At 37.1% G+C, this 27,293-nt stretch overlaps 1 protein-coding gene across 3 annotated transcripts in view; it reads right to left on the bottom strand.

Annotated features, from left to right (window-relative positions):
• The window catches only part of CPS1 (carbamoyl-phosphate synthase 1), a 354,353-nt gene that overhangs the window by 230,045 nt on the left and 97,015 nt on the right, over positions 1-27,293 (bottom strand). The gene's annotated exons all lie outside the window — the stretch shown is intronic.

Below are 27,293 nucleotides of genomic sequence, written 5' to 3'. Positions count from 1 at the left end.
GCTTATACTTTGGGGATGTTCACTTGCATGGGCTTCCACTGAGCACTAGAAGCTGCTGGAAGCTGTAGAATATTCTATCTAGGTGAGGAAATGAAGCTAGGTTTCAATCAGACACATTTCTACGTAGGCAATTCTGGTAAATTGGCTAAAGACCGTTCAAGAGAAAGGAACTTAAATCAGTAAGCCTCAGTTACCTTGTTATGATTGCTTTTCTTTCCAAATAAATACTCACTTTTGCATCTGAGGTTGTATTTGTGATTGCCTTTTTGTAAAAAGGGTCTCCCAAATCATGTAAGATTCAGTACCAACAAACCTGGATCCACTTTTGTACCTAGCACAGGCGCTCAATAAGCATTTCAGTTAAATGATTAGAAAAATCATATCTACTTCTGTAAAACAGAATTAATAATATTGATCAGTCACCTAACAACAGAGTTGGGAAGATTTTTATGTAATAGTTCTCTCACTTTTAATCTTTTTAAAGCTACTTTTTCATTTACAGTCGTAGCGTTTACCTGTTAGCACTTTCAAAACCCCAAGAGATCTTCAAACCTTTTGTAAATGAGTGAACAGTCCGTCCCAAAGAGGTTAAGTAATTCAAGGACACACAGCTAGCAGCAGATTGATGGCGGGGGAGAGGCGAGGGACAGGCATAGGCCTACTGATTTGGGGGCAGGTCGGGGGAGCGTTGGTGGGATTTCTATACACTGCTCTAAAACAAAGTCTTCTATTTTTTTTTTTTCTTACTGGTAACTGTTTTTCCCAGAACAGCAAAAGACAGTTTTGCCTTGTTTCGTAACTTCTACAGTAACATATTGCAATTTTAGTAGGCAATGTTTAACTACTGTATTAGGCCAGCCTCGTACACATTAACAAGCTCCACTCAAAACTCTTACGTCTAGCAACCATGTGTCTGTATTAAAAGAATAAAGCAGATAAATATAAGGCAAGAGTTGGGGTTGGGCTGGGATGGGGTCAGAGGAATATTTCTTAGGGGTGGGCAAATCTCTTCCAGGCAGTATGTGTTCTTGGGAACACTTGATGCCTACAGACTTTTGCAGTCACTGCAGTCTGTCACCATTTCTCAGTGACTCCAGGCTGAAACCAAATCCACTGTTAGTTCATCCCTCATCAATCTGGAGCCAAGCCTAGAAATAGTTCACTGCTCCTTAATGGCATTTGGGAGCAAATGTTCTACACTGTGGCGCCTGTTGGCTCTAATCAGATAAATTAAGGAGTTGAGCATGTTTCCACCATTTGGTTTAGTTTTATTTTAGTCCCCAAGTCCCTTTGCTCCCATTTTAAGGCCTGGCACTGTCTCACTGGTGAAGCCCATACTGCCTTATCACTGAGGGAAGTTTCCTCAAGTAGAAGCACCACATGCCATAACCATCCTGCAAACCCAGTGTCCAGCACTCCAGTTGTACAGCTGTTCCATAACACCACAGAGACCGTCTCCTTGTCTTGACATGCTTAAAATCACCTCCCCTCAAAAATAAAGTAATGAAGTCCTCCTAAGAGAGTACATGAGGTGATTTTTTTAGAGTCAAAAGGGTGGTTTTCAAAATGAGGATTAAAAACGGGGCCAATAGACTCTGTTTCTTGAGACAGCCTAAGATGTAGAGTTAAGGAATAGTACTTAATTTCATCTTTGAAGGGAGAGGGAGCTAGTATTCAAACCACAAATTTTCTTCCACTGCAGTAATAGTTGCATCATAAATCTTGCTGATATTCTACTGTTTTTTGACCTACAAAACTGCAGTTTCATATGGTTCACATAAATATTTAGTTATATCTCCAGCTAATTGGATCAGCTCTCTCTTTGTACTTCTCTGTGTAGATAGCTCTTGGAATCCCTAACAGCAAAAGAAATTCTATAACAACAATAACTTGCCGATGGCATTGCTCTGGCATCACTAGCACTCTTCTCCCATAGCTATAGTTACATGAAACAACAGCTCCTTTGCTAGTTCATATATTACCAATAAAAATTATAAACAACATATAGGCAAATGATTAAGGAGTAAAGAAGGCAGTGCCAAATGCTATTGGCTTTATCCTCCCCTTTCCGTACCTGCCCAACTAGCTGTAAACCTCAAATGAGTGTTGTCCGGAGAAAATCCACACCAGTCATGATATTTCACCAATGATAAGTCCATCTTTTATTTTATAGATGAAACGTTTGCATTGGAATAGCATTTATGTTTCTGGCAGAAACTGGTATTACAGCAGAAAAGACTTGAATCCTGGCTCCTGTGCTTAGAAGTTGTGTGACTTGGGGCCAATTCCTTAACATCTCTGGGACTTTAGATTCTCCTAAGGGTAAAATGAAGGCCATGAGCCTTCTCTGCATTTTTGTTCTCTTCTTCTCTGCACAGAGTGGTTGTGAGCGTTCCACAGGATAACATACATAAAGTACAAAAAGCATCTAGCATGACACATGGCTCCCAGGTTCCTAGTGAGTACTCAATAAATTATACCTTTTTTTTTTTTTTTTTGACAGCAGGGTGTTAAAGATGCAACCATTTGTTTATCACTTCTGGAAGGAGGGAGGAGGAAGAAAAGCTGGGCAGTGTTTCTATGCTTAACCTATTCTCTTGCACTTTGCTTCCTTACCTTCCTTACCTTGCTACTCCTTTCCTACTTTCCTTGGAGTCCTAGCAAAAAAATTGCCAATCAATCCCTGCTGCTAGAGCAGTTTCCTGAGCCTTTGGATTCAAAGGGTTTGAGACCAAATATAATATTTGACCACAAAGAGGATAATTTGAATATTAACTTCACCTGAAAATCATCAAAATGGCGTCCCAAGAAGGCATAAGGTGACCTTCCGAGATGCGGAGAGTTTTCTATGTCTTGATGTAAGTGGTAATAAAAATTCACTTTTTACTTTATATAGGTTGCATCTCAATAAAAAAGAAAATTAGAAAAATAACTTTATTTACTAAGAAATTATCTTCTCATTTTTAATTACTGAAGAAATGGATTTGTTTTAGGAATCCTAGATTCTAAATCTAGTTGCCATTTATTAATGAAGTTAAAATCTTTAAATGAATTGGAACAAAGATTAATAAAGACTTCATTGGGATGAAAATAGGGCAGGCCCCAGGAAAATAGTGCTTCTAGTTCTTCTATTTAGATATAAAAATATCTAGTAGAGAAAATGGGAATTTTGGAGGGGAACACAGTGGAATTACACTCTGCTGGTCTGCTTCACCCAGGACTCTCACCAACCCCTGTCACCAATAAAGGCAAACATAATCACTTTTTGTCCTTAGGACTTAGCACAATGGCAGGTGTACAGGGTCTCAAGAACTTGGATGGCCACACATCTTGGGAGTGTCCTGATATATCCCTATTGTTTCTGGCTTAATTATTAATCACATCCTTTTCACTATCAAAAGTGTCTCAGTTTGGAAAATAAACTATAAAACCAGCCCATCAAGAAGAGTCAATGTTTGTTAGGCCTTATTTTTATCAATACTTTCCTGGTATTGCAAAGTGACCGATGCCAATTTGATCCTCACTGTCATTCTATCCTTTTGGCAGATGCTAGTAGCCTCCAACAGTAAAATCCATATCTCCTTGTAATCTGGCTGCCATGTTGGCATATCACCCAGAAAAGGAAATCTAAAGACAAGAGTTCTGTCATTTGTACAAACATCAACTGACCTGCAGTCACAAAAGCATCTATCCAGGCATACAGCCTGTTCTGGGAAGCTCTGTGAAGTCCAGCTCATTGTTCGTCAGGCCCTGGAATGAGCACTTTGCACAAAACGGCGTCCCAAGGCAGATATGATGGTGCATTAATGGCAGGATCATCAGCTTTCTGGTCCAGGGAAGTCAACTGAATTCCTGGTTAAGTTGTAGGGATCAGAAACAAATGAGTCCTGGGACTAGAACACTTTTCAAAGGTTATTTTTGATTTCTCCATACTTCTAAATCCTGTAGAAGTGCCTGTTCTATATTTCTAGCCAATCCATACATCTTTAACACCACTCAATTAACCATTAAAAAAGCATTTCTAACTTCCCTCATGCTAGGTAATGAACTCCCTAATGTAGGTTGAGAGAGCAACATTTGAAATACTTATTGTCTCTGGAGTACAGACTCCAGAAGAGGGTTTTCAAACACCAAAGAACCATTGATGTGCCCCTGCTCCTTGGGTATATACTGCATTAAACCATATACATATATATAATATTGCTGATGTTTTAAAGTATTTAGAATTAAATTACAGGGGCTCCTGGATGGTTCAGTTGGTTAAGTGTTCATCTTAACCTCATCTCATCTTAGGTCTTAGTTTAAGCCGTGCACTGGGTTCCACACTGGGTGTGGAGCCTACTTAAAAAAAGAAAAAGAAAGAAAGAACAATCTCATTGTTGGGTGTCCATTACAATTAAATTACAGATGATATACTTGATAGGTGTTCTGCATTACATACTCAATTACTCAGCCTGGACCATTGAAACAACAATAAAACTAACTTTCAAAGGGTCAACACTGAACTCCCTCTCTCCCATCCTCCACATTTCTCCCCAGGAGCAGAAGCTCAGACAGACAAGTCTCAGGCAAAATGGAGTCTTAAACATATATATGAACTTTTATGCTAGGTCATAAAGAAAGATACAGTGGGAAGGGACGAGGGCAAACACTTTCTAGAACTCTGTTCCTCTCAGAATTCTCCCTTACATGGTGTTCTCTCTACGACTCTCCCCTTTCTCCCTTGCAATCGTTTGGTGTGATAAATAGGACACAGAGGTATTTCCCACTCCCTTTAGGATGTCAAATGGGATCTGAATAGAACCAGATGAAGCGAAACAGAGAGTCAAGACAGTTCTTTCTGGGGAATTAAGGATGCCTCTCTGGCTTTTTTTTTTTTTTTTTTCTGTACTTTACCTTACCTCCTTCTCTAAAAATTAAAATTAAGCTTGGGAGTCTCATTAAGATCTTCACAAAAGTGAAATAGGAGCAAGTCTTTTTTCAACTGCACTAAATCTAAACCTTAAGGTAAAAGAGAAAAACAATGCAACAAAATTCACATTGATCTGAGAAAGGAAAGTAAGGTAAATGGCCAGGAGGGGTTCAGAGTCAGATGTCTAGAGAGTAAGAAGTTGTACATATGTCTGGAGAATTCTTCAGAATTCTAACAAGGATGACCACACAGAGGTTGTCAAATCTGAGTTTGCACCTGTAAGCTCGTGTTGCACCACAGAGACTTTAGACACTCATTCCTGTCAATGATTAATCATTCTTGTCATTTAAAATTTGAGCAAGAGTTAGGACAAAGAAAAAAGAAAAAATATCAATTCGTATAACTGTTGATAAAACTCAAACTTGTCAGGGCAAGTACAAAATGGTATAAATCCTACGATTATATCACCACTGTATTTGTTAAAACAATGATTAGATAGGTAATAGCAGCTTCCAGAAGACATTCCTCTAATCATGCATTAATAGCCTCCACACTCAAGTGTACTTAAGAGATAAAGCACTATATTTTCGAGCCATCTAGATTTCTAGTAGAAAAGTCCTCCTGATTCCAGATGTCATTACTATGAGCATTCCCCAGAATCATTTTCTTGGACTAGTCCCTCCATTCATTTTATTCTGATCTGCTTAGGAGAAAAGAATATTGTTCACATAATCTCTGAGAACAGAGAATAGGCTCAGAAAGAGAGTTCAAAAATATTCTGCTGGCATTCACTTTAATACCATAGCTGAAGCCTTGTTCTTTTCTCTTTGAATCTTTCACACAATCAACAAGATGCATTTAGAACTAATTATACAAATACCACTTTAAGACCCATTGTATTCTCCAATAGCCTTCAATTAAGCGCAATGGCACTATATTTGAAAGAGAGCTTTGCACTGCCTCAAAAGCTCCAGTTGGAAAGAGAATGTGCATGTCCAGAAATTCCATGCTACACATTAAATATTAATGCTTTCAAAGAGAACTTCACAAATGTTTGTCGTTAAATTTAGTAGCTAAAAGCACTTTATGGGTATTTTTAAAATATTTGAGTAGTTACACGTGCCTATCGATTCTTATTAAAAGTTACCTACATGGATTAGTAACATTTTACTAAATAAAATTTATTTCAATAAAAATAATGCAACTTTGGGATATAGAATCATAGTAAAATTAATTAGGAAATATTAATCATTTTTTCTCAGAAATCTATCAAGAGAAGTAAGTGGCAAAGATGAATTGAGGCATTTCTCATGAGCCAGCATTTTCTCAGTGTAGGAAAACCCAGGACAGTATAGCTTTCTGCCTCTACTTTAATTGAAACTCATGCATTATTTATTCTACAAATATTTATTAAGCACTACTGCTAGGTCTATCCAAATCTAACACCCACAATTCAGTTTGACAATGCCTTAAGGCATCTCCTGAGTAGATGAATGACCCTAACTACCTCTGAGGGAAACTGAGTCACACCAAAACCATGACATTTTGAGGAAATTCTTCAGGAAATACAGCAGCTAAGAAAAAAAAATGTAGTAAGGAAGCAAGGCTAATCACTGTATATTACAGGCAGAGGGGAAGCCAACTAGAACACAAAATATATTATCTGTCTCTGCATTCCCAGGAAAATCCTCTCATTCAGAAGATGAAGTGGAAATGAGAAGGGGATGGGAAAATCACTGTGGGAAGAATCCCAATCTTGTCCAAATCTCCATATCAATAGAGTCTACATGGAAAGGGGATTCACAAATTTCCTACAACCCATGTGCATAGGCTGTATGGTTAGGTAACATTGCTAGAAATCTTGTTTTAAATTTTCATTCAAGGATGTGAGCCATCCAAATCAGAATTAAAAACTTAAGGAAGAAGAAGGTATAAAATTTAAAATAAATTTGGGAATTATGCAAATAATTATCGTCAATGTTAAGAAATGACTTTCTAAGAAGATGCATAATGAAAAATATAATGATCTGAATCCAAAATTCCAGATTACATCAACAAATTCTAGGAAATGAGAAGAAGGTAAGTGTAATGTATACTTAAATGTTCAGCTTTCTCAAGGGGAAGACAGTAGAAACTGCTTAATTGTTGAAATTCTTGGTGAAATATATTTGTAACTATCCTTAAATTTATCCAAAATAGGTGTAAAGCTTCTAAGTAACTAGCAAAAAAGGAAGAAATTAAACAAAGTAAATGTGATCAATTCTCAAAGACAGAAAGGTTTATGAACATTAGATTCATTCTTGATAAAATTATAGCCAGATGAAATATATAAAGTTGTTACTAGTGATACTAATCTCCCATCTTTAATAGGGTTTTATTGGAAACACTTAACACTACCAGAAAGTACTACAAGGTTGGCTTCCAGAATATTTTACAATCATGTCACTTAGCATAGGCATGTTCCGTGAATATTAATAGCCTGATTCCAAGTTGTTCATCAGCAGTGACCTTCAAGCATGCTATGAACTCTTTGCAAAGCTTGAATTTAGAGAAAGAGATCTTATAGCCAAGAGTCTAAATTCCTCTTTACAATACATAAATTAGGAAACTGGAGGGAATACCGAGGTGTTTGATCTGTTCTATGGGTCATACGTTTTCTACCAAATGTATCTTAATTTAATAATAACTATCAATACACTTGAATATTATATTTATTTATATTTATAAATATAAATAATTATATATTTTATATATTATATAAAATTATATATTTTATAAATATATTTATATTTATAAATATAAATAAATATCTATTTTATTTATTTATATTATAAATATTTATATTTCTCCAAAGTGGCATCACTGGAAAAATTATCCTTCTGTATAGCATGTTGTTTTTTTTTAAGATTTATTTATTTATTTATTCATGAGAAACACAGAGAGAGAGAGAGGCAGAGACACAGGCAGAGGGAGAAGCAGATTCCATGCCAGGAGCCTGATGTGGGACTCCATCCCGGGTCTCCAGGATCACACCCTGGGCTGCAGGCGGCGCTAAACCACTGAGCCACCGGGGCTGCCCTATAGCATGGTTTTTATACAACCATAGTGACTTGCCCTTGAGATTTTAGTAGAGACAGAAATAGATCAAAGGAGCACAGCAGAAACTCAAGAAGCGGATTCTCAGATATATGGACACATGTCATTTCTTGGAAGTGTTATTACAAATCAGGAGGGGAAAAAATCACTGTTCAATATCTAATCTTGAGGCATTTTATTATTAATTTGTAAAAAATTATCCCCATATCATGTCACAGTCAAAAATAATAGAAATGTAGAAGACAGGAAGATATCTTAAAGAACTTGGGTTTGGGAAAATTTCTTAAAAATAATTCCTAAACAAAAAGTACAAACCAAGAAAAAATTAATAAATTTGACTTTAAAATTAAAAGCTCAGAAAAATATTAAATTAAATTAAATTAAAAACTCAGATACAACAACACATGAAGGAAAAGATATACCACAGATTTGGAGAAGACATTTACAAGCCATGTAAAAATTATTTATATTCAGAATACATAAAGAGCTCCCACAAAAAATTAGAAAAAGACAAAAAACCCAGGCACAAAATGGGCAAAGGCTACATACAGACAATTCACAAAAGGTAAATCTGAATGGCCAATAAGCATATTACTAGCAATGTTCAACTTCATTAATAATTAAAATGCTAATTAAAATTAGAAAATATTAATTTATACCCATTTAAATCGACATATATTTTCAACGACTGACTTTTTCAGTTTGGAGTGAGAATTTGCAACATCAAGAACTCTCATCCACAACAGGAATGTACAATGAGGTCTACCTTTGGAGTTCAATCCAGCAGTATCTAGCAAAGTTGAAGATGTCTATACCCTAATGGACTAGCCAGTCTGTTCTATATACCTTAAAGAAACTCTTACAGGTATATAAGGACATCTATACAGGAATAATCATTTCAGTATCAACAGGAGAATGGATAAATAAATTACAGTGTATTTGCCGAGTCAAATTGTACAGTCATGAAAAATGAACAAATTACAGCAGTGTAGACTAACATGAATAAATCTCAAAAATAATGCTGAATACATAAAGCAAAATGAAGAAGTCTATAGCTTATTATGAGTCCCTATATTTTTAGATGCACAAAATACTTTATAATTTTATGGACCAAAAAAGAAGACTAAAAACGTTCACTATGAGTATAGGAAGCAAGCAAATGGTTTCCCTTTTAGGCATGCCTCACAGTAGCTATTTTAAGCACAAGGTAACTCAAAGTTCAGGATGGGTCTTCCGTTAACCACAATTTCCTGAGAAGGCATTCACGTTACATGTGCTTAAGTTTTTAAAAACAACTGCAAAACAGAGTCGCCATCTCTTTTCCCAAAGACATTGAGGTCTGATAGCATGAAAAGCATACACATCATGAGAGGGTCTCTATCACCTTCCTTTAAATCTAAATAACCCTGCGCATTGAGTCATGGCACTTGTTGGTACAACTGATCTGTAAGAGGCTGCATCTGCAGGTGTGAAAGAAAAAGCAAGAGGGAAGGAAAAGAAGATAATCAGCTGGACCAACTGGAGAAGGCCAACTGTACATAAGTAAGGCTGCAAGATTCAGCCAATAAAAATATAGGACTCTTAAGTAAGGTGGAATTTCAGATAAGCAATTTTCTACTATAAAGGTATCCTAACAGAAGGTACTCTGCTAACTCAGAGATTCACTCTAAGCATGACAAGTTCTATTAGGAAATAAGAGCAGAGAAAAAAACAGAGCAAAAAACAGGACTTGGCCTTCTAACAGACCTGAATTTGAACTGTAGCCCTCTAGCTATGCGACTCCAAGCCAACTGCATAACTGCTGGCAGTTCCATCTCCTCATTTCTTAAAGGAGGATAATAAAATTCATCTTGCAAGAGTAACTGAAATAGCATGTGTGAGAACCTACCTGGCTCACAGTAGTTACTCAATAACTTGTAGAAACCAACCGAACAGTTCTTCAATGTTTACTGTAAAGATGAATAAGAAATGATCTCTTGTTCCAAAAGAGCTCAGGTTTTTTGTTTTGTTTGTGTGTGTTGGGGTGGGGGGGACATTTACAAACCACATAAGCAAACAATCACAACACATATTATGTTCTGTAACTGAGCTGTGTGCACACTATTTCTCTTTATCTACCTGTCAAAATCCAACCCTACCTTTGAGGTCTAACGCAAAATGCACTTCCTTTTCAATGTGTCACTCATTCTCCTGGGTCAGACTCAGTCTCTCCCTCCTCTGTTCTACCAAGCTAGTTCAAACTTAGATCACTACTGTGGAAATTAAACTTAATGGCTTTAGACTGTTCTTACTCCCCCATCTGCCACCTACACTAGATCATGGGCTGAAACACAATCCATTCATTTTTATGTCACCCCTACACATAGCGTATAGTATGTAATCAATAAATGCTCGTGTTACCTTTCCAAATGGAGCTAGGCTACTATTTCTATGAATGCAAATAAACAATCACATAACGAAATCCTTTCTCAGGCAATTGCCTGAGGGTAAGTTTTTGAATCCAACTGAGACATGAAAATTTGACACACATTTCTTTTTTTTTTTTTTTTTTCTGACACACATTTCTTTGTATTAAGTGATCCAGAACGAGCAATGCGACACACTCTAGAGTAGATGAAAAGATAAAGAGTATGCATGCTGAACAAAAATAAAGTTTCAGAGCAATATGTTAAATACAATTTTGTTTTTATTTTAAAAGTGCCAAATTATTATATCTGTTAGGTTATAGATAGAAAAAAAAAACCTCTAAGAAAAAGCCAAACTATTATTGCTGGGATTAGAATTATGGAAAATTTACCTTTCCTAAATTATGGAATTCTGCAGTATTTAAATGTTTCTACAATGAGCAGTCAGCTTATTAAGCAGAAAAAAAATATTTTTAAATAAATTAAGCCAAGAAGTTACATCATTGAATCTTTTGCTCAGATTTGTTTTCATGCTAAAAATTTTACTTTTGTTTAGAATAAAAAAAAGACTTTTCCTAAAATAAATGAGTGGCAGTACTTCTATTTTTAAAGCGAAAAACCAAGCACATCCGATGCCTTTCTTTTTTCCTTCTGTATCAGACCCAAAGGAAACAGCAACCTTGTATCGTGACACCAAGACTCATACAAGGCAAAAATAGACAAAATTGTTTCCCGCTTTTTATTTTCCTGTCCTCGTTAGTCTGACATACTTGGGTGCTTCATTTTTTGGTTCTATCCTCTTCAATGTTAGTTGGGAAAAAAATTCTTCAATACTGCACATAAGGAGTCAGGTGGAAGGCAGTCGAGTGCAGTATTGATTTAGCAAAGGGATAAAGGAGGCCTGCACTTCAATATTTCCCTGGCTCCCCTGGGAAGGTTAAGGAGAACTTAATTCAACCTGAAGTGGTGTAAATATCCTGAGATGAAGCCCTGTTAACAGAATTGATGTAAGGGCGCCAACGACTGTCTCAAAGCGAAGGCACATCTTGTGTGTTCACAGTGGTTCGGGGCAGAGGGCAGAGGCCCAGCAAGCCCCAGGGAGTGGGAGCTGGAACATGCCTCCCCAGCTGGTTAGGAAATTTAAAATTGCCCCAGAACTAACATGCATCAAATGTTCTTTTCGATACTTAAGGTACTGCTGAGAAAGTAAAAAAAAAAAAAAAAAAAAAAAAAGGGAGCATAGCTCATCTTGAAATGTCCTTGAATGTTCACGTTTAATTTTATTTTGGGAACCTCTTGATCTTAGGACAGCTGTGAAGAAAGAGCTTTCCTTTTCTAGCTCCCTGGGAGGGAACTAATGATGAGTGAACTCAAACCAGGACGGGGATGAGCAGCAAGCTCCATTCCTGTTTAGGATTAGGGGGGAGTCAACATTCCAGAGCTATAGTTCCTTTCTGCAGAAAATGCCCCAGGGAATAAACAGGAGAGAGAGATGAAACTTTCACCCCCTTTCTTTCAGAAGTGTCGTAGGATTACTGGGTGGTTTTCATTCTCCCACGCATACATCTTTCCTGAGTGTTCCATCAACATTTCCTTCTTTTATTCATTTAATCATCCTTTTTTCCCCCCATGAATATGTATTAAATGCTCACTATGTCCAAAGCACTGCTCAGTACCCATGACACCATTTCTCAGATGCTTAATCCAGGAACACGGTTAACAGGCTTCTGCTTCTACTCACACAAGAGGAAAGAATGGACATTACTCCTCCTTTGCACTCTGGCTGCCAGCTCTCATTACTGTCTGCATCCAGCCTGGCTTTGAATAAAATCAGACTTTAACCAGTTACCTTTAATCTGCATAAACTGATTCAATAGCGGTGAGGACTATATGTGAATCAAGACTCAGTAAATTTTGAATCACTTCCAGTTTCCCTGATACAGAAAAGAACATCAAATAATTTAATGCAGTGGTTCATCAACTTCACTGTACACGAGAATCACCTGGAAGTTTCTTTAAAATCTTGACATTCCGGCTGCATCCACGTCACATAAGTCAGAATCTCTGGGAAGGAGACCAGGCATCAGCGTTTTGTTTTGTTTTTTGTTTGTTTGTTTACAACTTCCCAGGTGATTCCAATACGCAGGTTGAGAACCAATGCTTTAATAAAACTTGGGACAACTCTGTCTTTGCATCTGGGATTTGTTTTTTCTTATTTCCTAGGTTTTTGTTTGTTTGTTTGCTTGCTTATTTCTGAAGGGTAGGCTGCTGGAAATTTCACTCTGAATATTGAGGTGTCATTTTCTAAATTTCACAGATATTTAGATATAATTATTGGAACTTACACAGCCACTCCACGCTAGCAAGTGCCAAGCTTCAAGACCTGTATTTCTCCAACTAAGGGAGAAGACTGATGCTCCAAGACTGTGTGAGAGAAATTCCAAAGCATTTATAGAAATTTAACCTGCAAACCTCCTAAGCACTTATCTAGGAATAAAAGTATAGCAACCACATCACGTACAGAAAGAAGTTAGCCACCCATGTCATCCTTCCTTCATCTCTTCCTCTCTTCCTTTTCCTGAACTCTCTTGCAACACCGAAAAGGCAAACTGAAAGAGCGGAAGAGCAAATAATTGTCGAATGCCGTATTTTAAAGATTATTTAGAAAATGTGAGGGGAGCAGTTTAGAAATCCTTAAAAGACTAATTCTTCCTTTAATGAACCTATATTTATTTCTTAGGGTCTTTATTTTTGAAAGCTAAATGTTTATACCTAAATCAAACATTACAGCTAAATACATCAGGCCAAAAACGACCTGATGTAACCAACTTGCTTTTAGATATGAAAGTGAAGGAGGAGTACATTTGATTTTATACAAAATAATCACCTGGATAAAACGTGAAGTCAACGTTGCAAGCAGCAAAGGTCTATATAAGAAGATAGAGAAACTCCAGTAAAAAATATCACATAAAATGTTGTTTCCACACAAGTTGAGTGTTGTTAGAACTCTATCTTGATTTTTACCATCAAGTAACCAAGCTTATAGTTCTCAGGGGATTTCAGCACTTCATTTGGATTTCTAATTATAAGATATTCTACAAAGTATAAATAATAAAACTCACACATTCATCATCTAGCACAAGAAATAACACATTACAACTATAATTACATCCCTTTACCTACTCCAGATTCAATTCATCCTCTCTCCTCTTACAAAGAAAATTTCTATCTTAAATCTGGGGTTTGTCACTTTCATTACTATTATACTTTTATTCTGTTCAAGCCATAAACAATATGTAATTCTGTTTTGCACATTTTAAGCTATACAAATGGAATATGTTATGTATAGCTTCTACAATTTGCTTTTTAGCTTTCACTGTAATGTTTGTGAGATTCATCTATGTCGATATATGTACTATTTTATTCATTTTTGTTTCTCGGGAGTATTCTATTGGATTAACTATGTCAGTATTTCACATTTTTAATGGTTTGTGTTGTCATCCATTTGTATTTTTACCTTTTCGACTTTCCAAATTTTTCACTATACCAATGCTCCGTGCACACTTTTGTGCTATGTAGTTGAATATACCTAATATATGTATCCAGGACTGGAATTACTGGGCCACAGGATATATACAACTTCAACTCCACTAGATATTGGTAAATTAATCTACAAAGTAGTTATCCCATAAATGGGATATTAAATGGGAAATTCTCTTCAGCAAAGCCTAACTACCAAATCACTTAAATGAAAATCACAATGAATGCTATTTTTAAAAAAGATTTTATTTATTTATTTATGATAGAGAAAGAGAGAGAGAGGCAGAGACACAGGCAGAGGGAGAAGCAGGCTCCATGCCGGGAGCCCAACGTGGGACTCAATCCCGGGACTCCAGGATCGCACCCTGGGCCAAGGGCAGGTGCCAAACCGCTGAGCCACCCAGGGATCCCCTGAATGCTATTTTCATGATATAAAATATCACTTGATGCTCCACTGCTAAATTTGGATCCTACAGTCTCTGAACCTTTAAGGAAAGGTTCAAGTGTGGATATTTTTAAAAACCCCAAAGCATTTTACAAATAAGTAGGATATAAATTTAAAGTAGCTGTGTCCATAGGGATGACATTTATAGAATAGTTTTTGGTGATGAATTATGACTAAGGCAAGTAGATACAGGATTAGAAATACCCATTCTGTGTATTCAGCATTAAATTTAATAATTGGAATAAACTCCACCAAATGCAAATACTTTTTTTTTTTTTTTTTTAACTCAGGGAAAAAAAAGGGATAAAACTACCCATGAGTAAAAGTGAAAAAATTGCCTGGTTTGTGTTGAGTGGGTTTCGAGTCTGATAGGCATCTACTCAGACAATGAAAGTTAAAAGTTAATAGCATGTTTAATTCTTTTTGATTAAAATTGAGTGTATTCTGAAGACTGGCAATTGTATACCTAAGTCACAGCTCAAAACCAGCCCTCAGGTTCATGAGGGGAAAAGAATCAATCCTTTTGTTTGCTTTTTCATTCTATTCAAACAAAAAAATTGTATTTGTGAAGAGCCTTCTATATATTGTTACTTATGCAGGCACAGTGATGGGCCTAAGGAGATCTCTTTGCATATAGAAATTGGTATTGATAAGCACAAACAATATTGTTTTCTTGCATGCAGATATCTATTACAATGTCTCTGTATCCTGAGCTATCTCTTTATTAGAGGGTTGATGTGGCTATTGGCTGACCAAGGAAAAGAAACAAGATGAAAAACCCCAGAAACCAAAGGACACAACTGTGAAGAGGCTTGTAAAAGCCAGCTTCCAAATGGCCCCCAATGATTCTTGCCTCCTGGTACTCACACCTTTATGAAGTCCCCTCCCACACTTAATGGGTTGACATGAATAACAAATATACATGGAGAATGAAAATTCATGACTCTCAAAGGTAGATCTTATCAAATGTTGCGGCTTGAGCTTGTTCTCTTGGATCACTTGCTCTAAAGAAAGACAGCTGCCATTTTGTGAAGACCTTCAAGTGATCATACAGAAAAAATTATGAATTATGAGCCCTCCTGTCAATAAATTGAGGATTAATTATGTCAGTATTTCACATTTGGCAAGAAATTGAGCCATCCTGTCAAAAACTAGCCTCTACAAGCCAGCTAGGTGAGTGGAGCACATTGGAAATGGATCCTCCAGCTCCAGCCAAGTCTACAGGTGACTGCAACTCTCACTGACATCTTTACAACCCGATGACAGTCCCTGAGCAAGAATCATACATTTAAGCTGGTCCTGAGTTCCTGACTCCTAGAAACTGTGTGAAATAATAAATGCTTATTGTTGTTTTAGGCTGTTAAGTTTTCAGGTGATTTGTTATGCAGCAATAGATAACAAATACAGGGTTAGAAACAGGAAATAAGAGCAACTCTCTTTCTTCCTTTCTCCAAAACTGTAATGAATACTTCTGTTGTATCATTTATTTAAAGACCTGGTGCAGGGGCCGGGGGTGGGGGGGTGGGGGGGTGGGGGGGTAGTTACCCGGGTGGCTCAGTGGTTGAGCATCTGCCTTCAGCTCAGGTCATGATCCCAGGGTCCTGGAATTGAGTCCTGCCTTGGGTTCCCTGCAGGGAGCCTGCTTCTCCCTCTGCCTATGTCTCTGCCTCTGTGTGTCTCTCATGAATAAATAAATAAAATCTTAAAAAAAAAAAAATTAAATTAAAAATAAAATAAAATAAAAATAAAGACCCCATAGGGGTGGGAGACTTCTAAAATACCACCTTCAAGAAAAATCTAGTATGGTAAAAAGAAAAATATGTCACCATAAAAGAGTTTATTAATTCACTTATTCAACAAATACTTATTGAGCCTACTGTATGTCAGATGCTGTGTTAAGTTAGATAACTACAACAGTAAGCAAGAGAGCCATGAATGCTGCCTCATGGAATTTACATTGTAATAAGCAAGAGGTACAAGTCAAGTAAATGAATACTTCAAATTCTTATAAATGCCATGAGTCCAGTAAATAAATTATTGCAATATGTTATAGGGGAAGTAGAATCTACTTTGGATAGTATGAGACGTAAGGCCTCTTCATGGAGACGACATCTAAGCTAAGCTTTGAAGGACAGAAAGAAAACCATCATGGAAAGAAAGGTGGAAAGGGCAATCCAGGGAGAGAAAATAGTGCATCCAGAGGCCTTGAGGTGCAAAGATACTTCCATACAATGAATGGACTGAGGAAGGCCAGACTGACAAGAATCCAATGTGTGAGGAAGAGAATACCATGAGTTGAGGTAGGAGGTCATCCATGTGTTTTCAAAATTCTAGGAAAAACACATCATTGTGAGGAGACTATAAAAATAATTTGACTCACATACAAGGCCTGCTTCAGATAGTTCTTCTTCACACTGAAAGAAACTTTACAATTTGATAGAGGAAATGAGTTCAAACCAAACATCAAACTCGAGCACTCAGAACCTGCTGGTTCCTCACTCCTTGAAGCTCCAACCAAATGTCTTTCTCTTTTTCCCAAGATCTCTCGGATTTCTAGACTTCTAATATCGATGCACAGCGCTATAGGTTTTCTTTATAGACCCACAGTGGCAGAGTCTAGTCTTATATCTGGGTAAACATACAGGAATATGAATACATCTCGAAAAGCTAAATCGTAGGGAACACCTAAAGCATATTGGATTTAACAATTATTCGAGACAATAAAGTTTAGCTGGAAGTTTAGTGCCAGTTTCTGGCACTTCTCAGAGGGCTTGTGTGACTGCTCTCGAGATTTAAGACCAAGTTTCCCTCGGTGTTCAGACTTAAAATTCTGTCTCTGTGTAAGACCTTTCAGACTCTGTTTGCGAAGGAAAGAAACTGGAATGTAAAGTCTCAAAATCACACTGTAACATTGCTGGTTGGCCAGGTGTTGAGGGACCTTATGCTATTTATTTAGTCATGTTGTAATGCCCTTTCCAATCCCAAATTCATTCTTGCCTCCAGAAGATTATTGAGATGGAACTTGTGAAATATACAGACTATTTCAACAAACAGCAATCGACTTCTTCCTTTACAGATTCCAGGGAAGGAAAAAAAAATCACCTTGCCAGCCAGCACACAGGCTGTGGTCCGCCCAAGCTACGAGACTCCTAACTGTCAAAAAGGCACCAAGGGGATTTCAATATATACAGTGTGGATGTGTCAGAGGATGCATTTTATGAGAGGTTTAATCTGTGCATTTGAAAGAGAATGGCAGCAACAGTCCCATGGGGCCCACCTCCCGGGCAGACAATGTTTTCACTCTGTAAAGAATCCCACTTGATGAGAATCGATACGTGTAGTTGGTCTTGACTACAAATAGTTCATTACAAGCTGAGCAAAGGGCCGCTGCCACTCCATGTGCTTTCTTCCCAGCTGTAATGGTCCCAACTCTCTCCATGTCAGAAAAGCCCACAATTATTTGATATAAAAGAATGTACAGGGCAATTCAAAAGCTAGAAATCTCACGTTGAGATATATAATTACAGGGGAACAGGTGTCTCGCATTTTCTAAGTCCCGGTGCTGATTTATAGCAGGACAGACATGCCCTCTGTTCTGTCCCTGCCCCTAGACTCCTCCAAACGCACTGACCAAGACTGCTGGTCCCCAGAGAATGCCTAGCGTGCCACAGTGTGGCTTCCTGGAGACACAGATCCTCTCCTGCGCCTGAATTAGAAAACCTTGACCAGGACTAGAAGAAGCAAATGCAGCGTCAGCCCCGGGCTATTCTTGTCCCTCCAGTTGCTGCCCATCCTCAAAGTTGGAGACAGCTACACTCGTGCTATCCGGGGTGCCTCAAACAAGCTTAAAACTGCGTCCCCTCTGACCCTTTGATTCCATTTAATGTCATTCATTCTACTTTGGAGGGCAGTATTACATCTTACTGAATTTTGTATTGGAAGGGTGCAAAAAACTTAAGTGTACAGCTTGCTGGAATATCACAAAGTGAACACCTTCACGTAAATACTGGGCCCTTCACTCTCCATCTCCAGCCCACCCTCCTCTCAGGGGTGATGCCATCAGTTAGTCTCACTTAATTTTGAGCTTCATGTGAATGGAATCATATATATCCGGTCTTTTGAACTGAGATCTATAACTCAATACCACATGCGATTGATCCATCTTGTTGCATGTACCTGTATCTTGCCCATTCTTATTGCTGTGTGATATATTGTCGCCTGAATATATCATCCTTCAGTTATCCTCTCTACTGCTGATGGACAGTTGAGTCGTTTCCACTTTTGTGCTATTATGAATAACATTACTAAGGAGGTTTATCCTTATGCATATACAGATCTTTTTGTAGGGCGTACACCTAGGAGTGGAATTACTATCTTTTAAAGTATGTACACATTTAGAAATTGTTCTCAATGCTTTTATCCTAGAAGATCCTTTGCACTTTCTTTCCCAGGAAAATATCAACTCTCAGAGCCTCTTCTGCCACTTTGTTCTTGGAGCTCTGCTCTATATCATGGAATGATAGTGGGCTACCGGACGGACAGTCATTGCCCTTGGGCATCTGTGCGCGCAGCCCTCCTTCTCAGGAAGTGACCTGAACAAGTCTGACCAATCCGAGAGCATTCTCTTCCTGCCACAGCCCCTTTTCTTGAGGTAACACCAATACCGTATGCCCTGCCGTGCCACCCTCTGGGATTTTCTGTCCCTTTCATACCCCTCTCTTGCCAGAATCACATACTACAGTATCAAAATTACACAATGAAGTAAGCTCTGAGCAATTTTAATCACTATAAATGTCTTTCCTTGAGAAACCCTACACCCCCGCCCCTACAAGGGAAGCAGCATGCTAACTAACCATGTAAAGAGTCACGCTCACTCCACTTCCAAATGGTTCACCTTCTCTCTCAGAAGACAGGATTCCTAAGCACTGGCCCTGGCTCGCCCTGCAAGTGGAGTGACCTCTAACAAGGTAACTCTAAGAGCAGAAGGAGAAAAATAATACCCGTCTCCTACTTACACAAGGATGGGATTTATTAAGTGTTAAAGAAATAACGCTGGTTAAAAACTTAGTGATGAAAGGAGTATAAATATTTTAAAAATTATCTTTATTATCCACTTCTAGTCCTTTAGCAAGCTTGCACTTAAACACCTATCTATTCTAAAGATGAAATAGTTTCCAACATTTCAAACTACTTTTCGAGTAGCTCATAATCTCCAGTTGGTAAGTTATATACTTGTAACTAGAAATCCTTTCACTCATCCCTATTAGTCTCATATTAAGAATAGCTGATGACTATTCTCTTACTATGATACTTCACATAATTAAGATTGCTTTTAAGCCAGCGCTTTTCCTTCCTCTGACTAAATTACACCAAAGCATTCATCTTTTCAGAATGGGTTCTAATAGTCAATTCCCTACTCATTGCCATACTCCAAAATCAAATTTTGAAGTTCCAAAGTGTCTTGGGTCATTTAATTATAATTGGCCAACATCAAAAGCCATAACATTCTTTCATTTGTTCATTCAGCCATTCAATAACTAGATAATTGTTTTAAGCTTACTATTAATAAGCTTGAGATTCATTATAGCACCAGACAGATGAGTCCCTCATCTCATGGAGCTCACTTCCTAAATGTATTGAAAAACAAAGTAAAAACACACAACTTATAAAGGCTATGAGGACACTAAAGCCAAACGCTGGCCTAAAGAATGACCAGGATAGGGGCTACTTGAAATTGCATGATTGAAAAAGGTCTTTCTGAAGAGGTTACATTTGGATGGAAATCTAAATGATCTTAGGAGATGCCATGGAACAGTGTATGAAAAAGGTTTCTGTGCAGAGGATACAGCAATGATAGGCCCTTTGTAGGGAAAGTCACTGAGACTCCAGCATGATCTGCAAAGGGAAAGGAGGAGTGTAGGGAGGCTGGGGATGCAGGTGGGAATCAGACCAAATCCAGACTTGTTAGCTGTCATTAGGAGTTCATCTTGCGAGTTCCACAGGTCCTGATTTCATTGGTGACTGATCATATGTGTAAGTTGTTCTCTGGAATAATAAATCCAAGAGTATGATCCTGTCACTATTGTATGTGCTTCTTCACTTTGTGGTTCCCTGGATTCCCAAGGTGTCTCTGCCATCGGCACTGCTAGCCACCTTTTCTATCTTAAAGCCTCTCTTTTTCTGAAACATAACCTTCAACTGTATCATTTTTCACAAGCTAAGATTTAATTAAATCACACCTGAAGAGCTGAGATATAATACATTTAGTTTTTCATATGTAATTTTCCTATGCTTGGGCAATAGAAAGCCATAGTTAAGAGTTTAGGCTCTAGATGCATCAAAACCAGGTCCTATTTCTGTTTTTTTGACACTTTTACTGCGTTTAACTAGCATATTACTTTACCTTCCTGAGGTTTTTTTTTTAATCTGTAAAATGGAAATTATAATACCTACCTGAGAGTTAGAGAGAATACATGTTAACCCTCAAGAGATGGTCATTAATAATACTAATATTATTCAAAAAGCAAAAACCATAGAACTTTGTAGTAAAAAGAGAAGTTAAATATTACTCCATTTACTGCTCTCATTTTGTGTTTAAGCCTCTCTGAAGCTAAATTAATTGTCAATGGTCACATAGTTAGTCAAAAGTTCACCAAATCTCCCTAGTCAATAGTCTAAAGGAAGAATAATTCAACTATTCACCACTTGCTTTAGCTCTGAGATTAGGCTTTATGAACAATGTAATCATTACTTGAATAAATCACAAAGACATTCTGATACCTGACGGGGCAAATTGTGATTGGAATAGTGTGTGGTTTATTAAATGCTATTTTTTTAGGACTTGAAAGATTCAGAACCATGAATTCTACTTTTTATTCGATTTGTTAAATGGAAAAAGTCAATAAGAAGATACACTTTTTATATAGAGCACATCCACCAAATGTGGATTGTAATTCATAGAGCTCTGACAAGAAAATAAATTGCAGGTTATAGAAGAGCTTTGGTAAGCAAATTATTGAGCATAGTGGATATGTCAACTCAGGGCCAAAATCTAGAGAAGTAGCTGTTCTGGCACAGAATTATACAAAACCCACTTATTTCAAGTGCTTGTCTTTGGCAAGTTTTCACATAGTTATCACACAGACATGAACTGAGCTGTGTAAGTGTGATGAGGGGAAAAAAAACTAAACCTGAAGTGTAAGCTTAACAAGTAGGCTTTTACATGAACTCTGCATACTGTATTTTTAAATTATTCTTTTTAAATTATTTTATTATTTGCTTTATTAGGTAAGTAAACTGCAATCACAGAAGAAAAATAGGAAATATAAATAAGCAAAAAGAAATTCATTTATAATTTTACCACTCAAAAGTAACTATTATTAACACCTTGCCATCTATAAACACACACACACACAAATTCTTCACATATCCAAGTTAATTCTTATTTTATCTAGAGACATATATCAAAGGAATTTGACACAAACTTTTAAGCTGATTATTATACTGAAAAGTGATTATCACAAAAGAAAAAAACATTTCATACGAAGAACTTCAAATTTTTCAATCATTGTTTACCAGTAGTAACCCACTTAAGTAACCAACAATCCCTTTTCCTTAGGACTGTATAAGGGATTTATGACAACAAATTCTATTCTCATTAACAAAATTTTACTAAACACCTGTCAAAGTCTAATATTTGAGGAAACACAAAACAAGTGTCTATGCTTTTGAGAAATGATATCTACAAGGAACACACACAACAAATTCAGTTACTTGGGCAAAATGGTTGGTAGGTGGTGAGGAACACTCACTGATTTTCTGGCTCTCACGAGGTCAATACTCTTCTTTTTTATTTTTTAAGATTTATTTATTTATTTTTTCATGATAGACATATATATATAGAGAGAGGCAGAGACACAGGCAGAGGGAGACGCAAGCTCCATGCAGGGAGCCCGACGTGGGACTCGATCCGGGGACCCCAGGATCGCGCCCTGGGCCAAAGGCAGGCGCCAAACCGCTGAGCCACCCAGGGATCCCCCAATACTCTTCTTTTTCAAAGTCTTCCCTGTGAAATGAAATATTACCTGTGTTCCCCTTTCCTCATGAGAAGACAGGCAGGCAAAGTCTATTATGCACTTTGTATTCTCAAGATTTTTTTGAGTTTGCTTACACTCTGCTGGACAGATGGGATTTCTAAGTTATTTTGCAGACACAGACTCAGCCAAGAAGTCAAGTTTTTAAATTTTAAATGTCCTTTTGATTTGCTAGGAAAGACAATTGATGCAGCCACTTCCAATCTACTTTTAAATTGTATTCTCATTGAAGTATCTTCTAATTTAATATTTTTACATAAATATTTGTTTTTATTGTATATGGTAACCCCTATCAGGATGGCTTGTGCACTGCTGTTCCCTTTGCGTTTCTCCCCTCCCCCCTCAACTATTAACCTCTCTCTTCCTGTTCACAACCAAATACCCTTTCCTTAGGGAAGACTTTGCTGATGCCTACAAGTTTTTTCCAACTCTGTGTTTTCATAGACATATTTATATACTCTCTCAAACACTCATCTCAGCTATAATTTGGTATTTATTTGGACAATGATTTAGCAGTGTTTTTTCCTTACCAGACAATAAGCTCAAGTTTTTGCTCACAACTGTATCTGCAATGCTCAGCAGAGTGTGTAGAACATGCTAGATAATAATTGCTTGTTGATTAAAATTCACTAAGGCCAGGGATGCTATTTCATCTCTCGCTCTCTCTTTTTTTAAAGAGAGAATGCGTACAAGTGTGCACAAGAGTGTATAAGGGAGAACAGCAGAGGGAGAGGGAGAGAGAGAATCTGAAGCAGTTTTCGTGCCCAGGGTGAGCCTGATGCGGGGCTCAATCTCACAACCCTGAGATCATGACCTGAGCCGAAATCAAGGGTTAGATGCTTAACCCACTGAGTCACCCAGGCACCCCTTTTCATCTCTTTAAAAAAAATATTTTTTAACCTAATTTAGTTATATTCCTGATCTGTATGCAGGGCTCTACCCAAGGTAGGTGTTAGTATATGCTAAATGCTTGGCATTTGATGAGTAGTCACTTGGGAATTTTACTACACATTTGCATTAATATATTTGTTTCAAGAATCATATATATTCCTATATATTTTTTCACCCATCCCATATCTAAAGTACGTAATCCATCTTTAACAAAAACATCTTGCTCTAAACATAGCAATACATTACAATAGGCTCTCTATACTGCATTATCACCAAAATAGGAACATAGAGTCAGTCCATACACTCTGTCCATGGCTTATGGAAAGATCTGACTCTAAGTCCAGCAATGATACCCCCTATACCTGAGAAATAGTATTTCCAAGTCAGCTCATGGCCCTGATGTTAAGATAAAAATCCACAACTTCTATTAAAAGTTGTTGCCAGTTATTCACTTGCTAATTGATACACTTATTTTTTATTTAAATCATTTTGCTTTTCCTTGTGGTTTCAGATAAAACTCATTTAAACAATTACATGTTATTCTCCAAAATTATCTATTTATCATAAACTGTGAGCATCGAATATGTGTCAGCCACAACCCTGTGTGTTATCACAATTAAAGAAATCCAGCACAAAGAGAAGATTACATTTTATTCACCTCTCTCTCTCTCTCTCTCTCTCTCTAAAACATTTAGGAAGTCCCCAAGAATTTAGTCCACTACGACTTTTATCACAATTTCCTGCCATCTCTTACTCTATAGTAATTCAAAATGCCCAAGTCCTCAATGTCTCTATTTACTCCTGGAAGCTTCTAACTCTGTCCTACGATCTTGGTTCTCCATCAGCACCTCTGTCCCCCACAGTGATCTCCCCAAAGCTCTCACTTTCCTTCCTACTAATCCCTGAGCAGCATGGTTGTTTAACTGCATTCCTCACAGAAACTGCACAGAAAATTTTCTCTTTCATCAAATTGACAAATGCTGTGGAAAGATGCTGTGAATCTACATAGATTACTATTTTTCACATCACAATCATATTCAAAACTCATCTCCTTTGATAAATAAGAAGCTGTTATCACAATCTAATTCTCCAGTGCTATATTTGGTTGTCAAAGAAAGATGTAGATGTGTGTGTGTGTGCGCTATGCATGTACATGCCAACCAGTCTGTGAGTCTTGCATGTGCATCAGTGAGCCTGCGAGTCTTTGTCGGGTGTGTGTGTGTATGTGTGTCATTGAGTCTGTGTTTCTCTGCAAGGTGTGTGTATGTCAGTGAGCTTGTGAGTCCTTGTAGGGTGTGTGTGTGTGTCAAGTATGTATCCCGGAAATCCACAAATTGGGCATAACTGAGAAAAAGTGGAAAGGAAGGGACAGTACTATTAAAGGAAGAGCATAACAATGAGCAAGATTGTGAAAGCGAGTCCCTGTACCTTCTCCTTCCAGATCCCAAGCCATTTTCAGATATCACCTTTCCACTGCAACACACTTAGCCATGGACATTTTCGGAAACATAGTGACATCATTTTCAATTCATAACCTAAATCTTGACATCATGCTTCATGGTTCCAAGGAATAATAGGAGTTAGTCTTCCTAGTCTTTCCCTACTGACCCTAAATCTACACTCTGCTTGGGTCTTTCTGAAGTTCCCATAACTCCTTTCTCAAGTATCTGAGGAGTAGCCAACACAGACATGCATCATATATGCGTATAGAATTACATGGATTTTTGTGAGTATATTTATACATGTGGATCAAACTATACATAATATTCTGCAACTTGCTATTTTCATGTCTTACAGATCTTTCCATACTGGGATATAGTGGGCTACTTCATTATTCCATAGAATTATATGTATATGTATATATATGTATATGTATATGTATATGTATATGTATATGTATAGAAAAAAAACATGCATACCATGTCCAATTTAACCAACTTTTACTGACAAGCATTCATGTTGTGATCTTCCTATGAAAAATAATACTGTAGTACCATTCTTGTTCAGACTCCTGTTCATAGGTGTGAGTATTTATGGTTAGTGTTTCTCAAATCTGGCTTTACATTAAAATCATCTGAAGAGCTTTCAAAAATACTGCTACCTATGCTCTCTAGCCCCTCCCTCCACTAGACTAGTTATACCAGAATCTGGGAGTAGAGCCCAGGCATGAGTATTTAATAAAATCTCCCCAAGTAATTTTAATATGCAACCAAGGTGAAGAAATATTACTAATTATGAAGAATTGGAATTGCTGACTTGAAGGGTATATACATTTTACTTTTCTTTCATTATACATTTTGAATGCATTTTGTTAACATTTAAATTACATACAATTGCAAATTATGTACTATCATTATTTCCTCTCTAAGTAAAGTTCTCAGGAAATCTGAAAGGATAAGCCAAATACCAGGAAAGAGTCTCTTTCTAAGCTGAATGGGACCTCCTCTGAAATGCCTATATAAAGTGAGTAAACTCTACCTCAAGTTATTACTTTCACAGCACTGTGTTTCTTTTCTTTGTATTAAAGGCATAGCTCAGAGATGTTGCTGGTTTGGTTCCAGACCACCAAAATAAAGCAAACATCACTACAAAGTGAGTCAAATGGATTTTTTTTTGTCTCCTGGTGCATATGACAGTTATCTTTATGCTCCACTGCGGTCTATTAAGTTTTTTAAAAAATGAGAAATACTTTGTTGGAAAGTAATTGGAAAATACTGTATTGCTAAAAAATCACTGAACACAGATCACCATAATAAATAAAATAATAATGATGAAAACGTTAAAAATATTGTGAGAATCATGAAAACATGACACAGAGACATTCAGTGAGTAAATTCTGTTGGAAAACATGGCACCAGTAGACTTGCTCGACACAGGATTACCATAAACCTTCAATTTGTATAAAGAAAACACACACACAATATCTATGAAGCACAGTAAAGTGAAGTGTGCAATAAATGAGTATGTCTGTCCTTGTGACAATTCGCAATCATTTCATGTAGTTGATTGTTGTCTTTTACAGCCCCTGATCTCCAAGAGAACAGGAACCCAATCTGTTTTGTTTATGTGCTAATCCTAAAGCCTATCATAACAGGACCTAGAATATAATAGATTGTCAATATGTGTGGAATAAATCAGGCCCTGTGGTTATCTGGTCAGTGGTTAACCATGTTAGACTGTGAAAGGACCAGTAAAACGAAGGAGAAATACTGGTTGTTCTCATTCACCAGATCTAGCCTCTCCAAATAAAATACAAGTTTTATATATTTATTTATTTGTTTGTTTGTTTGTTTGTTTATTTATTTATTATTTAAGTTAACTTTAATTACAGTATAGTTAACATAAAACAAGTATTTTACCTTAGCCAAAAGAACCTACAAACCTACACTATCAAACAAGAAACAGATTAACGTGTGACAAATCTTGAAAGAAAAAAACACAAAGAAATTAGAAGGTAGAATATGATAAGCCACCTTTAGTAATAAACTTGTCCCTTCTCTGCTATTCCCCTGCATTTTGGTAAACACCTAAAAAATCTTATACAGCAAATGGTACAGTTAAGCATGAGGAACACTTGGAAGATGTGGGGGCAGAGGTCATCAGCTGTCATTGAGAGCATGATTCCTCAGCTGTTCCCTTTCTTTCTCCCTATAAGTAAGTCCTATAAAAAGGAGGGGTCAAGACAGTAATTTCCCTTTGATTCTGACTACCATATTAAATTGCTCAGGATCATAGTTGCAGAAAGCCTCTAGATTCTTCTTTTCCATATATAATTACTACATAAGAAATAACACCTAGCCAAGCAACATATGCATTATGTCGAGTAGGACTAATGTTTTTTTAAAAGTCCTCAGTGTTGTAAACTGTGAATACATTTAGATTTTCCTTCTATATTATACCTGACTAAACCA

The sequence above is a fragment of the Canis lupus genome, chromosome 37 (assembly GCF_003254725.2).
Source record: "Canis lupus dingo isolate Sandy chromosome 37, ASM325472v2, whole genome shotgun sequence".
In the NCBI taxonomy this organism is placed as follows: Eukaryota; Metazoa; Chordata; class Mammalia; order Carnivora; family Canidae; genus Canis; species Canis lupus.
Note: the sequence above shows the minus strand (reverse complement) of the source record. Positions and strands in the feature narration are given on the sequence as shown.